At 43.5% G+C, this 17,916-nt stretch overlaps 1 long non-coding RNA gene across 1 annotated transcript in view; it reads left to right on the top strand.

Moving 5' to 3' along the window:
* The first annotated feature begins 616 nt into the window (after positions 1–616).
* The window catches only part of LOC135229920 (uncharacterized), a 57,173-nt gene continuing 39,873 nt past the window's right edge, over positions 617–17,916 (top strand). Inside the window, exon 1 of the long non-coding RNA XR_010320587.1 lies at positions 617–736. This is a non-coding gene — a long non-coding RNA (uncharacterized LOC135229920). The remainder of the gene's footprint in view (positions 737–17,916) is intronic.

The following is a 17,916-nucleotide window of genomic DNA, read 5'->3' as shown; positions in this document are numbered from 1 at the left end:
ACAGCTGCTTGGAGGAATTTTTCTTAGTACAATCATGGTTGTGTGCCATCAAGAGATTCTGACTCATATCAACCCTGTACGACAACTTAGAACTGCCTCACAAGGTTTCCTAGGTTGCAGTCTTTATGGCACAGCCCTGGTGGCCCCGTGGTTAAGAGCTCGGCTGCTAACCAAAGGGTGGACAGTTCGAATCTACCAGTTGGTTCTTTGCAGAAAGACATGGCAGTCTGCTTCTGTAAAGACTTATAGTCTTAGAAACCCTGTGGGGCAGTTCTGCTCTGCCCTATAGGGTCACTATGAGTCAGAATTGATTCAACAGCAACTGGTTTGGATTTTGTTTGGTTAGAATCTTTATGGGAGCCCATCTCCAGATCTTTTCAACCCCTGAGCTGGTGGGTTCCAACGGCCCACCTTTCAGTTAGCCAAGCACTTAACCGTTGCACCTCCAATACTTAACTCTGCACGCGAGAGGGCCCTCTCCTGACGTCTCCCGTCTCCTCACCCCGCACACTTTGGCGTTGTCCTTGCTTCTAGACCCCGCCCTCCCCTCTGGAGGCCCAACCCCCCCACGCCCGCCCCACACCCAGGCCGCTGGGGGGGGCCGGCAGCCATGTTCCTCGCCGTCCAGCCAGTTACTCCCGGAAGCGCTGGGACGGGTGGTGAGGGGTCCGGGCCGGATGGCGCGCCTTAGAGAGGATGCTGTTCGTGCTGCTTTCCGTGCCGTGTTTTCTGAAAGGTATGAAACTCCGGCAGCTGGACGGAGGGGCCCGCTCCCAGACTGAACAAGCCTGGCCCCTCGAAGGTGTGGAGGGAAGGCGCCAGGAGGGCGGGTCCCAGTCCCAGCATCCCGTGGGCTCCAGAGGTTGGGGAGTCCGGACGTTGGTTTAGCAGCTTGCATCGCCCCCTCCAGCGTACCCCGTCCCAAGTGATCCCCAGGAGCGGACGCGGCGTGGGGCCGGGTGGACGCAGCCACTCTAGGGGCTGCGAGAGGGAGCCTCTGGCCCGGGAGACGCAGCTGGTCTGCGAAATTTGCATCCCCATGGATTTGCGGGGGGGGGGTTCCAGCCGCGGGATCCAGCTGCGGAGTGCCCTCGGGCCTGGGGGTTGAAGGGCTTGGGGAGAAAGTCCGTGTCCAGGGCTGCACCAAGGTCCCTACTCTGCCCGGGGCAGGTTTGCGGGCCACGCTGGGGGATGGGCGCCTGCCCCCCCCCGCCCCCACCTGCTCCCTGTGCCAGGGGGGAAACCAAGGCCCAGAGTTCGCCCGGGCGGGTGAGACTCCAGACTGAGGGCGGGGCACTCGCCCCCATTCCTCCTCCCACCCCCACCAGACTCCGTAGGGTGCCAGGGACGGGGAGAGAGGGATCCCCCGCCCAAGGCCATGCTGCCCCTTACTGTTTTGGGCGCTGTGCCTGGGAGGCTGAGGCACCCCGCGCCCTCGCCCGCGCCCAGCTGGTCTACTCTCGGGGCTGGGGCGTCGGCGCGGCCCCACCGGGAAAGGAAGGGGTCCTGGGAATCTGTGGAGCAGCGCGGGGATCCTACTCCTTGTGGATGCAGCGATTCAGTGTCTGTTAACAGTGTGGATGCCGGGTCCCGCTCCCCCTCTGGGTGGCGGGGTGGGGGTAGCAGGAAGGGGTCCTGAGCAACCAGGTCATTTGTTAACTTAAACATTTGTGCAGCGCTGTGTACCGGTCGCTGTGGACGCGGTCTCTGGTGCTGAGGGGATTTGAGGGTTCCTCACACTGGCGGGATTTGGAGCCTCTACCCTAGTGGCAGTGGGTTCGTGGGTTACCCTGGTGGTGTAGTGGTTAAGTGCTAAGGCTGCTAGCCAAAAGGTTGGCAGTTTGAATCCACCAGGCGCTCCTTGGAAACTCTGTGGGGCAGGGTCGCTATGAGTCAGAATTGACTCGAGGGCAACGGGTGTGTTTTTTTTTTTTTTAGGTTGGAGGAGATTAGGTGTCTCTCGGGCTGACACTTGAAGGTCTGGAGCTGGCCTTTTATGAGGGTTTATAAGGGTTTTAAGCGCTCCGGCCATGGGCGCCAACCCGATCTTCCAGCCCCTGCGGACGGGCGACCTCCCCCGCCCCGGGGGGATTGGCTGCTCTGGGACCCTGAGCCCAGAGGGCGGTGAGAAGCTGACAAACGTGAGTGATGTCGTGCAGGCTCCAGTCGGCGGGGCAGCCCTGCTCACATGATCTCAATATGGGCAGTGGGCTTCGTGCCTGGGGTGTGGTTTCCGATTGTTCACTCGTGTCCCCCCACCCCGTGCAGGGCGACAACTCTCCTCTGGGCGGGGACCTAGTAGAGGCCTGCAGGGCATCAGGGTATGGAGGGGCAGAGCTTGGGCGGGGAGGGCGCGGCCCTGCAGGTTCCTCTACGTGACCACGGCAGGGGGGTGCGGGTCGTGAAGGCTGGGCCTGGTCGAGGACCCACTAGGTCGCGCAGAAGGAGTGGGTTAGGATAGTAACAGCATTAATGGGAGTATTGAGAGAGCGCCCTGGGGCGTTGGGTCCCTTGGGAAGAAAAGCTTCTGCTATCGCCACTGGAGCAGTACCCAGGTCAGTCCCGGCTTAGGTCCAGGAGGTTCCCATGCTCCGAGGGTCTGGTGGGCAGAACGGAACTGGCGGTGCGCGCGCCCTCTCGCGGCCTTGCACCGAATCGCTGAAGTTCAGTGTCAGGCGATTCTAAGCCATGGTTTTGGAACTGAATAGTGAAGCAGAGCAAATGATGCAGTGCCTTGATGGGACCGGTGGAGACAACAAGAAGCAAAGCACAGCTGAAACTTCAAAATTCCACTGAGTGTTAGTAGGATTTGGAGGAAGAAAATAGACGGAGAGTCGAGAGGCCCAGAGATGCAGAAGGGTTAGAGGATTAGGGTTAGGGGTTAGGGTTTGGTGTTAGGGGTTCAGGTTGGGGGGTTAGAGGTTTGGGAGTTAGGTTTAGGGGTATAGGTTTTAGGTGGTTGGGGGTTGGGGTTACTAGGCTAGGGCACAAGAGGTTTAGGGTTATGGTTAGGGTTAGGGTGAGGCTGAGGTTGATTTCCCAGTCTTGTGTACTGTCTCTTCCTTCACCAGAGTTACCACATATCTGTCGTTTGGTTGGAAACCCTGATGGCGTAGTGGTTAAGAGCCACCGGTGCTAACCAAAGGCCTGCAGTTCAAATCCACCAGGCGCTCCTTGGAAACTCTATAGGGCAGTTCTAATCTGTCCTGTATGGTCGCTATGAGCTGGAATCGACTCGACGGCAGTGGGTTTGGTTTTTTTGGTTATTGTTTAGTTAGCTTTTCTCTACCCGCTCTTCGTCTCCCTGGTGAACATCAAGGATTGTTCCTGTGCGTAAATGTTTTCATGAGTTTTTATGATAGTGGTCTCTTACTGTATATGTCGTTTTGTGACTGACTTAGTATGATGCGCTCCAGATTCATCCATGGCGTGAGATGTTTCGGAGATTCATCATTGGTCTTTATTGTCGTGTAGTGTTCCACTGTGTGTATGTACCATAGTTTGTTTATCCGTTCCTCTGTGGATGAGCACTTAGGTTGTTTCCATCTTTTTGCTACTGTGAATAATGTTGCAGTGAACACGGGTGTGCATATGTCTATTCCTGTGACTGCTCATGGAAACCCTGGTGGCTAGTGGTTAAGTGCTACTGCTGCTAACAAAAAGGGTTAGGGTTTGGGGTTAGGGATGTTAGGGTTAGGGTTGTTAGAGTTAGGGTCGTTAGGGTTTGGGGTTAGGGGTTGGGGTTTGGGGGTTAGAGTTTAGGGCTGGGTTTTTTGGTTAGGGTTTTTGGGATGGGGGTAGGTGTTAGGTTTAGGGTTTGAGGTTAGAGTTCGGAGTTACAGGTTAGGTGTTAGGGGTTGCAGTTTGGGGTTTAGGGTTTTGGGGGTTTAGGGTTTTGGGGTTTAGTCATTAGGGTTTGGGTTAGGTTTTAGGGGTTTAGGTTTAGGCTTGGGGTTGGGTTTGTTTGGGATTTGTGGTTTGGGGTTAGAGGGTTGGGGTTAGAGGGTGGGTGTTAGAGGGTTGGGGTTTAGAGTTTGGGGGTTAGAGATTGAGGGAGTCAGGGTGAGGGGTTAGAGGGTGAGGGGGTTAGAGGTTGAGAAGATTATAGAGTGAGGGAGTGAGAAGGTGAGGATGTGAGGGGGTGAAGGTTAGGGTTTAGGGTTAGAGGGTTTAGGCTTAGGGTTCAGAGGCTTAGGGTTGGGGGTTAGGGTTTCGGGGTTCAGAGGTTGGGGTTGGTGTTGTGGTTAGGGTTAGAGGTATAGTTTAGAGGTTTAGGGTTACGGGTTAGGGCTAGGGTTTAGGGGTTCAGGTTTAGGGGTTTGGGATGGGTTTGGGGTAAGGTTTTGGGGTTTAGGGTTAGAGGGTTAGGTTTAGGGCTTAGGGCTTAGAGTTTAGGGTTTTAGGACTTAGGGTTTAGGGTTTAAGGCTTAGAGTGAGGGTTAGGGCTGGGGGCTGGGGTTAGGGTTTAGGTTTTAGGGTTTAGAGTTAGGGTATTAGGGTTAGAGGGTTAGATGACTTAGGCTTTAAGTTAGGGTTTAGGGGTTAGTGGTTGGGGTTAAGGGTGTTAGTGTTTAGGGTTTTGGCATTTAGGATGTTAGGGTTAAATGTGTTAGGGCTAAGGGTGTTAGGGTTTTAAGTGTTATGGTTTAGGGTTTAGGGTTGTGTTAGGGTTAGGCTTAGGCTCATTCTTAGGTTTAGGGCTAGGGATTTGAGGTTTAGTGTTTGGGGTTGGGTTTGAGGGTTGGAGGTTGAGTTAGAGGGTTAGGGTTTCAGGTTAGCCTTAGAGGGTTAGGGTTTGAGGGTTAGGGCTAGAGTAGTTAGGGTTAGGGTCGTTAAGGTTAGGGTGGTTAGGGTTTAGGGTTAGGTGTTAGGGTTTAGGGCTTACGGTTAGGTTTTGGGTTTGGGCTTTGGGGCTTGAGGTTTGGGTTTAGGGTTTGGGGCTTCGAGTATAGGGTTTAGTGTGTATGGTTTTTGTGTGTAGTGTTTTGGGGTGTAGGTGTTTAGATTGTAGGGTTTAGGGTATATGGTTACAGTTTGGGTTAGGGTTAGAGTTTAGGGCCTTGGTGGTTAGGACCTAAGGGCTTAGGGTCTTAGGGGCTTTGGGGCTCAGGTCTTAGGGGCTAGAGTTAGAGGGCTAAGGCCAGAGGGCCAGAGGGCCAGAGGGCCAGGGTTATGGTTTGATTCCTGGATGGCAATTTTTTTCCTTCAATATTTTGTATAAGTCATCCCATTGCCTTCTTGCCAGCATGATTTCTGCTGAGTAGTCCAAGTTTATTATTATTTACTTTCCTTTGTTGGTGACTTCTTTTATCCCTAGCCTCTCTTAAAATTCTCTTTATATTTGATTTTGGCAAGTTTGATTATTATATGTCTTGGTCACTTTCTTTTGAGATCTACCGTATGTGGAATTCGATGAGCATCTTTCATGATATCAGGGAAGTTTTTTGCCAACAAATCTTCAACAGTTCCCTCTGTATTTTCTGTTAGCCCTCCCTGTTCTGGTACTCCAATCACTCATACTTATTTCTCTTGATAAAGTCCCACATGATTCTTTGGATTTCTTCATTTTTTAAATTCTTTTATCTGGTTTCTTTTCAAATATATTGGTCCCAAGTGTTTTATCTTCAATCTCAGTAATTCTGCCTTCCAGTTCTTCAATTGTGCTCTTCTTACTTTCAGTTGAGTTTTCTAACTCTGTAATTTTATTGTTTATCTTCTGAATTTCTGATTGCAGTCTCTCTATGGTTTCTTGCTGCCTATTAAATTTTTATTATGTTCTTGAGTAACCTTTTTAATTTCTTCAGCTGCTTTATCTGTGTGTTCCATGGCTTGTTCTGCATTTTGCCTCATTTCCTTCCTGATGTCTTTGAGAGTTCTGTATATTAATCTTTTGTATTCTGCATCTGGTAATTCCAGGATTGCACCTTCATCCAGAAGATTCCTTGAGTCTTTGTTCTGAGAGCTTGTTGAAGCAATCATGGGTCAGCTTCTTTTTTTTTTATTTTAATAATTTTTGTTGTGTTTTACGTGAGAGTTTACAAATCAAGCCAGTCTCTCACATAAAAACTTATACACAACTTGTTACATATTCCCAATTACTTTCCCCCCAATGGGACAGCCCACTCCCTCCTTCCACTCTTTCTTTCCGTGACCATTTTGCCAGTTTCTAAGCCCCTCTACCCACCCATCTCCCTTCCAGGCAGGAGATGCCAACATTGTCTCAAGTGTCCACCCAAACCAAGTAGCTCACGCCTCACCAGCATCCCTCTCCAACCCATTGTCTAGTCCAATCCATGTCTGATGAACTGGCTTTGGGGATGGTTCCCATAGTGGGTAAACGGAAGGTGTGGGGGCCATGATCACTAGAGTCCTTCCAGTCTCAGTCAGACCATTAAGTCTGGTCTTTTTATGAGAATTTGGGGTCTGCATCCCACTGTTCTCCTGCTCCCTCAAGGGATCTCTGTTATGTTCCCTGTCAGGGCAGTCATTGGTTGTGGCCCAGCACTATCTAGCTCTTCTGGTCTCAGGATGATGTAGTCTGTAGTTCATGTAGTCCTTTCTGTCTCTTGGGCTCGTTATTATCTTATGTTCTTGGTGTTCTGCATTCTCCCTTGATCCGGGTGGGTTGAGAATCATCGATGCATCTGAGATGGCCGCTTGTTAGCATTTAAGACCCCAGACGCCACATTTCAAAGTGGGATGCAGAATGTTTTCTTAATAGATTTTATTATGCCAGTTGACTTAGATGTCCCCTGAAAACATGGTTCCCAAACATCTGCCCCTGCTTTGCTGACCTTTGAAGCGTTCAGTTCATTCAGGAAACTGCTTTGGTTTAGTCCAGTTGTGCTGACCTCCACTGTGTTGAGTGTTGTCCTTCCATTCACCCATAGTAGCTCTTGTCTATCTCTTGTTGTCCTTCCATTCACCCATAGTAGCTCTTGTCTATCTCTTTAGTAAATACCCCTCTCCTACCCTCCCTCACGCCCCCCCTCATAACAACAAAGGAATATGTTCTTCTCAGTTTAAACTATTTCTCAAGATCTTATAATAGTGGTCTTATACACTATTTGACCTTTTGCAACTAATTTCACTCAGCATAATGCCTTCCAGGTTTCTCCATGTTATGAAGTATTTCACAGATTCGTCACTGTTCTTTATCGAAGTGTAGTATTCCATTGTGTGAATATACTATAATTTATCCATTCATCCATTGATGGGCACCTTGGTTGCTTCCATCTTTTTGCTATTGTAAACAGTGCTGCAATAAACATAGATGTGCATATATCTATTTGTGTAAAGGCTCTTATTTCTCTAGGATATATTCTGAGGAGTGGGATTCCTGGGTTGTATGGTAGTTCTATTTCTAGCTTTTTAAGGAAGCGCCAAATTGATTTCCAAAGTGGTTGTATACCATTTTACATTCCCACCAGCAGTGTATAAGTGTTCCAGTCTCTCCACAGCCTCTCCAACATTTATTATTTTGTGTGTTTTGGATTAATGCCAGCCTCGTTGGAGTGAGATGGAATCTCATTGTAGTTTTGATTTGCGTTTCTCTAATGGCTAATGATCGAGAGCATTTCCTCATATATCTGTTAGCCGCCTGAATGTCTTCTTTAGTGAAGTGCCTGTTCATATCCTTTGCCCATTTTTTAATTGGGTTGTTTGTCTTTTTGTGGTTGAGTTTTAGCAGAGTCGTGTAGATTTTAGAGATCAGGTGCCAGGGGGAGATGTCTTAGCTGAAAACTTATTCCCAGTCTGTAGGTGGTCTTTATACTCTTTTGGTGAAGTCTTTAGATGAGCATAGGTGTTTGATTTTTAGGAGCTCCCAGTTATCTGGTTTCTCTTCGTCATTTTTAGTAATGTTTTGTATTCTGTTTATGCCATGTATTAGGTCTCCTAATGTTGTCCCTATTTTTTCTTCCATGATCTTTATCGTTTTAGATTTTATGTTTAGGTCTTTGATCCATCTGGAGTTAGTTTTTGTGCATGGTGTGTGGTATGGGTCCTGGTATGGGTCCTGTTCCATTTTTTGCAGATGGATATACAGTTACGCCAGCACCTTTTGTTAAAAAGACTGTCTTTTCCCCAATTAACTGACACTGGGCCTTTGTCAAATATCAGCTGCTCATATGTGGATGGATTTATATCTGGATTCTCAATATTGTTCCATTGGTCTACGTGTCTGTTGTTGTACCAGTATCAGGCTGTTTTGACTACTGTGGCGGTATAATTGGTTCTAATATCAGGCAGAGTGAGTCCTCCCACTTTGTTCTTTTTTAGTAATGCTTTACTTATCCGCGACTTCTTTCCCTTCCATATGAAGTTGGTGATTTGTTTCTCCATCTGTTTAAAAAATGTCATTGGAATTTGGATCGGAAGTGCATTGTATCTATAGATGGCTTTTGATAGAATGGACAATTTTACAATGTTGTCTTCCTATCCACGAGCAAGATATGTTTTTCCAATTACGTAGGTCCCTTTTGGTTTTTTTGCAGTAGTACCTTGTAGTTTTCTTGGTATAGCTCTTTTACATTTTTGGTAAGGTTTATTCCTAAGTATTTTATCTTCTTGGGGGCTGCTGTGAATGGTATTCATTTGATGATTTCCTCTTCAATGTTCTTTTTGTTGATATAGAGGAATCCAACTGATTTTGTGTGTTTGTATTGTAATCTGAAACTTTGCTGAACCCTTCTATTAGTTTTCTTGAGGATTCCTCAGGGTTTTCTGTGTATAAGATAATGTCTTTGGAAATAGAGATAATTTTATTTCTTCCTTACCAATCTGGATGCCCTTTATTTCTTTGTCTAGCCCAGTTGCTCTGGCTAGGACCTCTAGCACAATGCTGAATAAGAGCAGTGATAAAGGGGATCCTTGTCTGTTTCCCGTTCTCAAGGGAAATGCTTTCAGGCTCTCTCCATTTAGGATGATGCTGGGTATTGGCTTTGTATCAATACCCTTTATTATGTTGAGGAATTTTCCTTCTATTCCTATTTTGCTGAGAGTTTTTATCATGAGTGGGTGTTGGACTTTGTCCAATGCCTTTTCTGCATCAATTGATAAAATTACGTGGTTCTTGTCTTTTTTTTATGTGGTGGATTACATCAATTGTTTTTCTAATATTGAACCAACCTTGCATACCTGGTATAAATCCTACTTGGTTATGGTGGATTATTTTTTTGATATGTTGTTGAATTCTACTGGCTCGAATTTTGTTGAGGATTTTTGCATCTATGTTCATGAGGGATATAGGTCTGTAATTTTCTTTTTTTGTGTTGCCTTTAGCTGGTTTTGGTATCAGGGTTATGCTGGCTTCATAGAAGGAGTTAGGTAGTATTCTGTCCTTTTCTATGCTTTGAAATACCTTCAGTAGTAGTGGTAAGTCTTCCCTGAAAGTTTGGTAGAACTTTGCAGTGAAGCCGTCAGGTCCAGAGCTTTTTTTTGTTGGGAGTGTTTTGATTACCTTTTCAATCTCTTTTTTTGTTATCGGTCTATTTAGTTGTTCTACTTCAGTGTGTGTTAGTTTAGGTAGGCAGTGTGTTTCTAGGAATTCATCCATTTTTTCTAGGTTTTCAAATTTGCTAGAGTACAATTTTTTGTAGTAATTTGATATGATTGTTTTAATTTCAGTTGGATCTGTTGTGATATGGCCCGTCCCATTTCTTATTCGGGTTATTGGTTTCTTTTCCTGTATTTCTTTAGTCAGTCTGGCCAGTGGTTTATCAAATTTGTTAATTTTTTCCAAGAAGCAGTTTTTGGCCTTGTTAACTCTTTCAATTGTTTTTCTATTCTCTAATTCATTTAATTTTGCTGTAGTTTTTATTTTTTGCTTTCTTCTGGTGCCTGACAGTTTCTTTTGTTGCTCTCTTTGTGTTTGTTCAAGTTGTAGGGACGGTTCTTTCATTTTGGCTCTTCTTTAATATGTGTGCCTTTATTGATATAAATTGACCTCTGAGCACTGCTTTCACCATGTCCCAAAGGTTTTCATAGGAAGTGTTTTCAGTCTTGTTGAATTCTGTGAATTTCTTTATCCCCTCCTTAAGGTCTTCCATAACCCAGTCTTTTTTGAGCAGGGTATTGTGCAGTTCCAAGCATTTGATTTCTTTTCCCTGGTTTTTCTGTTATTGATTTTTACTTTTATGGTCTTTCATTCAGAGAAGATGTTTTGTAATATTTCAATGTTTTGGGTTTTGCAAAGGCTTGTTTTATGACCTAATATGTGATCTATCCTAGAGAATGTTTCATGTGCACTAGAAAAGAAATTATAGTTTGCAGCTGTTGGGTGGAGTGTTGTGTATAAGTCTATGAAGTGAAGTTGTTTAATTGTAGCAATTAGATCTTCTGTGTCTCTATTGAGCTTCTAACTGCATTTCCTACCCTTCACCGAGAGTGTTGTGTTGAAGTCTCCTACTATAATTGTGGAGGTGTCTATCTCACTTTTTAATTCTGTTAACGTTTGTTTTATGAATGTTGTGGCCCTGTCATTGGGTGCATAAATATTTAATATGATTGTATCTTCCTGGTAAATTGTCCCTTTAATCATTATGTAGTGTCCTTCTTTATCCTTTGTGGTGGATTTAACTTTAAAGTCTATTTTGTAGGAAATTAATATTGCCTCTCCTGCTCTTTCTTGATTGTTGTTTGCTTGATATATTTTTATCCATCCTTTCAGTTGTAGTTTATTTGTGTCTCTAAGTCTAAGGTGTGTCTCTTTTATGCAGCATACAGACTGATCGTGTTTTTTTATCCAGTCTGCAACTTTCTGTCTCTTTATTGGTGAATTTAGTCCATTTACATTAAGTGTAATTTTAGATAAGTATGAGTTTTTTTTTTTATGAGTTTAGTGCTGTCATTTTGATGCCTGTTTTTGACAATTTCATTTTTCCATTTACTTTTTTGCGCTGAGTTTTTCTTTGTAGAATGTGTGTTCCTCCTTTTTATAGTAGTTGAATTTATTTTGCTGAGTCGTTATGTTTATCTTGGTTTTTATTTTGAAGTATGGAATTGTTAGACCTCATTGTGGTTACCTTAATATTTACCCCAGTTTGACTAAGTAAAAACCTAACTTGTTTCACCCTATATCACCTTGGTTTCCTCTACATATGTAAGATCTATGTCTCCTGTATTTAGTCCCTCTTTTTTGTCTGTTGTAATCTTTTACATAATGACATCAATGATTCCCTGTTTTGAGTAATTTTTTTTTAATTAATCTTATTTTGTTTTTGTGATTTCCCTATCTGAGTTGATATCAGGATGTTTTGTTCTGTGACCTTGTGTTGGTATCTGATATTATTGATTTTCTGACCAAAGAATTTCCTTTAGTAATTCTTGCAGTTTTGATTCGTTTTTTGCAAATTCTCTAAGCTTGTGTTTATCTGTAAATATCTTAATTTCACCTTCATGTTTTAGAGTTTTGCCGGATGTATGATTCTTGGCTGAGAGTTTTTCCTCTTTGAGTGCTCTATATACGTCATCCCATTGCCTTCTTGGCTGCATGGTTTCTGCCGAGTAGTGCAAACTTATTGATTCTCCTTTGTAGGTAACTTTTCGTTTATGCCTGGGTGCTTTTAAAATTTTCTCTTTATCTTTGGTTTTGGCAGGTTTGAGGATATGTCTTGGTGATTTTCTTTTGGGATCTATCTTGTATGAGGTTCGATGAACATCTTGGGTAGATACCTTTTCATCTTTCACGATGCCAGGGAATTTTTCTGCCATCAGATCTTCCACTATTCTCTGTGTATTTTCGGTTATCCCTCCCTCTTCCGGAACTCCAATCACACGCAAGTTATTCTTGATAGAGTCCCCCATGATTCTTAGGGTTTCTTCATAGTTTTAAATTCTATTTGATTTTTCTTCAACTATATTTGTGTCAATTGCCTTATCCTCCAGCTCCCCCACTCTGCATTCCAGTTCCTCGAGTCTGCTCCTCTGACTTCCTATTGAGTTGTCTGATTCTGTGACTTTATTGTTAATATTTTGGATTTCTGAATGCTATCTCTCTATGGATTCTTACAGCTTATTAATTTTTTCACTATGTTCTTGAATAATCTTTTGGATTTCTTCAACTGCTTTATCCGTGTATACCTTGGCTTTTTCTGTAGATTGCCTTATTTCATTTGTGAGGTCATTCCTGATGTCTTGAGGCATTCTGTATACAATTTTTTTATATTCTACATTTGGCAATTCTAGGAATGTATCTACATCCGGGAATGATTTTGATTCTTTGATTTGGGGGTTTGTAGAAGCAATCATGGTCTGCTTCTTCATGTGATTTGATGTTGACTGCTGTCTCTGAGCCATCTATAAGCTATTGTAATATTTTCTTTTATATTTGCTCACTGAGTCTTGTCTTCTTGTTTTGTTTTGTTACAATACACCCAGATGGGCTACTAGATTGTGGTATCGTGATTGCTGTAGCTTTTGAATCACTTACGTCCTGTTACCAGCTTGCCTGAGCTGTTCCCAGGTATGTAAGTGTATGAGTCCATTCACTATTCTTGAATAGAATCAGCTCAGGTGTCCTGATAGCTGGTCACCTAGTGTGTGGTGTAGGCTCTCACCTATTATCTTAGAGGAGTAGTGGTGATGGTTGTATGCACCAGTTTCTATTAGTGGCAGGGGGTCACATTTCGAGGAGGGCAGGATGCTGACAGCCTTCCTTCAAGTGTCAGTGAGGTAGGTGTGGCTCTATTCTCTAGAGTGCTCTGGTGGGTGAGCTCTGCAGCTGTATCTTAGGCACCCAATGCTAGGGTAGACATCACTATTCTCAGATCCCTCTAGCAGGTGGCTAGGTGGTGTGGGTGGAGTCTCAGCCCTCTTTTCACTGGTGTGGACCAGTGAGGTCTCTGTTTAATAGGTAGAGAGGTATCTGACCTCCAAAACTTGCCTTTCCACTGCTGAGCTAAAACAATTATGGTCAGATGTCTATCAGAATTGCCTTTGCATTATAATAGCCACCTAGTTACCTGTAGGGTGAAAGCCAAAGACTATGGGTCTCTTAATGCCTGGATGGAGCTGATTCTGTATTGTTAATTGCAGTTTAGGGAAGTCAGGGAAGGATTTTTTCTTTGATTGCTAAATGGTGCTTTTCTCAGGCCAGGAGAACGGGTTAGAAAAGAAAGAAGAAAAAAAATCGAGCAGTGCACTTCACTCTCTGGCACAGGGAATTCCAGTCTTAATGAAGCTGGCTGGGGCAATGAGGGGTGGAATCAGATATATAGAAGAGAGTAGCCTGGCAAAATATACAAAGTTACTTATGTTGTTTGGTGAGGACTGTTTTTTCTGAGATTCCAGAGCGTTGTGTAGCTTGCGTGTGCTGGCTGTATCCCTGCTGAGACTGTCCCAGAGGGTTAGGGTTGCGTCCATGCTCACACCATCTCAGGAAGCTGCAATCAGCTCCCCCACACTTAGTCCAACGCCCAGCACCAAGGTTTCCTTTCTGGGGTGCTGCACTCCAGGCTCCAAAACCAGTCGCTGCTTCCCCGTGGTTTTTCATTTCCCTGCCAGCCACGTCTGTGTGGAGCCTGCGTGTGCTGCCTGGGTCCCCTCCGAGGTTGGTCCTGAGGGTTAGGCCTACATCCGTGCTTCCCTGTCTCAGTAAGCCACAATCAGCCCCACCACTCTGGCACCAGGAAACTGCGAGGGCTCAAGGCTGTGGCGTGGGACACTGGCTCCGGAAGCGGTCGCTGCTGCAGTGTGGCTTTTCACTCCCCTGTCACTCAGGTCAACTCCTTAGTTCTGTGTTTGATGGTCAGGGTTTGTAGATTGTCCTTTATGTAATCAGTTCACTTGTTTTTTCGAGTCTTTGTTTCAAGAGGGATAAGCGGAAGCTTCTACCTAGTCAGCCATCTTGGTCCTGCCCCCGTGTCTGCCTCTTTATGTGATTTGATATTGACTGTTGTCTCTGAGCCATCTATAAGTTATTGTATTGGTTTATTTTATGCTTGCTTTTTGTATCCTAGCTTCTTGCTTTGTTTAGTTTTGGTATACCCAGATAAGCTGCTTGAGTGCACTAGGTTGATTATTTTCACCTTTGAAGCTCTAATGTACTATCACCAGATGGCTAGCACTGTTACCAGGTATATGAGCCTAGGAGTTCATTTACTTTTCTTGTATGGATTCAACTCAGGTGCCCAGGTAGTTGGTCATAAAGTGTAAGGTACAGGCTCTGTCCTACAGTCTTAGAGGGGCAGGGGTTATTGGTGTAGGCAGAAGTATCTGGCTGCAGTAGGTGGTCAGGCTCTGATCAAGGCAGGGGTCTGACAGCTGTCCTCTGAGTGTCTGTGAGGAAAGCACATCCCTGTTCTGTAGAGCACACGGGTGGGTTCTGCAGAAGGGCGATGGGTACCCAATGCTTTTGGTTGTAAGTTCTGGGCGGTACTACTTATCCTTGGAGCTCTGTCACAGGTGGCCAGGTATTGTGGGTGGAGCCAGCAGTCCTTAGGCCCCTGATGTGGGTAGGTGAAGACGCCGTTTAATAGGCAAAGCAGTGTCAAACATCAAACACCCATCTTTCCACTGTCCAGCTGAAACCATTGCAGTCTGGCAACAAGGGCCTATTCTCCTGAAATGGGCCCACACAGGTCCATGCTGGGGTGAAAGGTATTCAAAGCCCATGGACCGTTTGTGCCTGAACAAGAGCTACTTCTGTCCTGAGCTCCCCAGCTTAATTGAGCTGGCAGATTACCTTTCCCCCAGTTGTGAACTTATACCTTCTTCAAGGACGGAAGAATGGCTCAGAGTGGTACCGGGGCCTATCTCAGGCCCAGGGAAATTGACAGCCACTGAAGCCAGCTTGGGGGTTGGGGGCGTGGTAAAATAAACACAAGTAATTAGCTTTTGCTGCGAGTGCCATTCTTCTCTTGTTCTGGAGGTGTGAGTAGTCTGTGCAACTTGCTGTCTTTCCCTGAGTGAAGCGCCTCTGGAACGCTACTGCCAGCCCCACTGCACTCGCTCCAGGGAACGGTGCCTGAGGGTTCCTGGCTATTCAGGTCCAGTAACTCCTCTCCACTTCTGAATAGTCTCTCCCTCCCCCTGCCGTTGAGTCCGTTTTCTAACTTTGCCTTTGATGTTCAGGGCTCCTAGCTTGTCATAAATATAATTGCTTCACTTGTTTTTTCGGGTCTTTTTTCTAAGAGGGATCACTGGCAGCGTCTCACTACTCTGCCATCTTGGCCTCGCCTCTCTAATATAATCAACAATTTTTTTAAAAAAGAAAGAAAAGAGTGAAACCTGTAGAAACAACAAATAACAGAATGAGATCCACAGAAAAACTAGATATTGGAGCTATCAGACAAAGACACTGAAATAACTCTATTATGTTCAAAGAAATAAAGGCAAGACTTAGAAATTTGGCAAAAAACTAGAAACTACAAAACAGATCAACTTAGAAAGTCAACTGAAAACTATAGCTGAAGTTAAAATCTTAATGTATGTATATAACAGCAGATTACAAATGCTGAAGAGAGATTTAGTGGAAGACATGTTGGAAGAAAATAGAGGCATAGACAAAAGGAAAAATATATATAATATAAAAACAAATAAGATACAGAGAATACAATGAAAATATCCAGCATAAGATACTTTAAGAAGGAAGAAAAAGAATGAGGCAGAAAAACTGAGATTATGGCTGAGAAGTTTCCTCAAATGATTAAAGATATCAAGTTACAGATTCTAGAAGACTTACAAAACCCAAACCAAAAAAAAAAAAAAAAAAGGAACCAAGCCACTGCCGTCGAGTCGATTCCGACTCAAAGCGACCCTATAGGACAGAGTAGAACTGCCCCGTAGAGTTTCCAAGGAGCGCCTGGTGGATTCGAACTGCTGACCTTTTGCTTAGCAGCCATAACGCTTAATCACTACGCCACCAGGGTTTCCTTATAAGACCCATGTAGGGTAAATACAAAGAAATTCATAGTAGGACTGCTGAAGCTAAAGACAAAAAACCCCACAAAAAGCAAATAATTGAACACTACTAAAGAATGGAAGAGATTATCTTTAAAGGACAAACAAAAAAACTGACCGATGACTTCTCTACAGAAATAGTGAAAACCCTAAGACAATGAGATGATATATTTAAATTACAGAGAGAAAATCCATGGCAACCCAGAACTCTATGCTGAGGAAAAACATCCTTCATGAATGAGCAAAGACCTTTGTTTTCAGACAAACAAAACCTAGATAAGTTAACATCAGCATGCCCACATTAAAGAAAATTCCAAAGGTATTCTTCAAGCAGAAAGAAAATAAGGTGAAAGGCTTAAGATGCAAGAAGGAATGAAAGTTAATGAAATGGGTAAAAATAGAGGATTACTGACTGCATAACATAATAAGAATAGACTTTATTGGGTCTAAAATATGTAAGAAATTAAAATGTATGAGAACGACAGCATTTTGACTTTTATGGCTTTATGGTCAGGAAACATGCTGTGTAATATTTTGATGTCTTGGATTCTGTTAATGCTTGCTTTGTGGCCTAATACGTGGTCTATTCTCAAGAATGCTCCATGAGCGTTAGAAAAGAAAGTTTCCTTGACTACCGTTGGGTGAAGTGTTGTGTTTAAGTCTATGAGACCAAGTTGGCTGATTGTGGTATTTAGATCTTCCGTGTCTTTATTGAGCTTGTTTATGGATATCCTGTCTGTCATCAGAAGTGGTATGTTGAAGTCTTCGACTATTATTGTGGAGCTATTTCTCTTTTCAATGCTGTTTGAGTTTGTTTTATGTGTTTTGGAGCACTGTCATTGGGTATGTAAGTATTTATTATGATTTTGTCTTCCTGGTATATTGACCCTTTAATCATTATATAGTGTATTTCCTTTTCCTTTGTGGCGGATTTTACTTTAAAGCCTGTTTTATCAGAGATTAATATTGCCACTCTTATTTTTTATTGTTGTCTGCTTGATATATATATATATATATTTTCATTCTTTGAGATTTAGTTTGTTTATGTCTTTGAGTCTATGGTGTGTCTCTTGCAGTCTGCATACAGACGGATCATGGTTTTTAATCCATTCTGCTACTCTCTGTCTCCTTATTGGTGCAATTAAACCATTTACATTTATCGTAATTATTCATAGTTATGAGTTTAGTGCTGTCATTTTCGTCTTTTTTCTGTATGTCTTTTTGACATTTTCCTTATTCCACTTAATTTTCTCTGTTGAGTCGTTGTTCTTTGTGCATTTTCTTTCCATCCTCTTCATTTTTGTTGCCTTTGTATTTACTGCTAATTAATTTTTTCTGTGCTGAATCGTTTTTCTTTTTAGTCTTTCATCTTTTTCCTTGTTGTTGCTTTTGTATTTGCCGAAAATTTATGTTTTCCTTGTTTTTTTTTTTTTATTTTAATGTGTAGGATTGTTAGTTTCCTTTGGGTTACCTTAACATTTACCTCTGTTTTTCTAAATTTAAACCAATCTTTTATTTCTTTATATCGTCTTGACTTCCTCTCCATATGAAAGATCTATGACTACATTATTTAGTCCCTCTTTTTTGTCTTAATGTTGTCATCTTTTACAGATCGATGTCTCTGTTTCTACATTTTCAGTGTTTTAGCTTTGATTTATTTGTGACATCTCTACGTGGGTTGCTATCTGGTTGTTCTGTCCCGTGTTCTAGTCTTGGGTTGTTAGCTGATGTCATTGATTTTCTAACTGGAGAACTCCCTTTATTATTTCTTGTCATATTGGTTAGTTTTTTAAAAATTCCCTAAACTTCTGCTTATCTGGAAGTGTCCTAATTTCACCGTCATATTTGAGACACAGTTTTGCTGGATATATAGTTCTTGGCAGGCAATTTTTTTTTTTTTTTTTCCTTCAGGGCTTTGTATATGTCCTTCTTGCCTGCATGGTTTCTGCTGAGTAGTCCGAGCTTAGTCTTACTGACGCTTCTTTATAGGTGACTTTTTGTTTATCCCTAGCTACT

The sequence above is a fragment of the Loxodonta africana genome, unplaced genomic scaffold (genome assembly GCF_030014295.1).
Source record: "Loxodonta africana isolate mLoxAfr1 unplaced genomic scaffold, mLoxAfr1.hap2 scaffold_63, whole genome shotgun sequence".
NCBI lineage: Eukaryota > Metazoa > Chordata > Mammalia > Proboscidea > Elephantidae > Loxodonta > Loxodonta africana.
The sequence above is the reverse complement of the archived record's forward strand: the minus strand, read 5'-3'. Positions and strand labels throughout refer to the sequence as shown.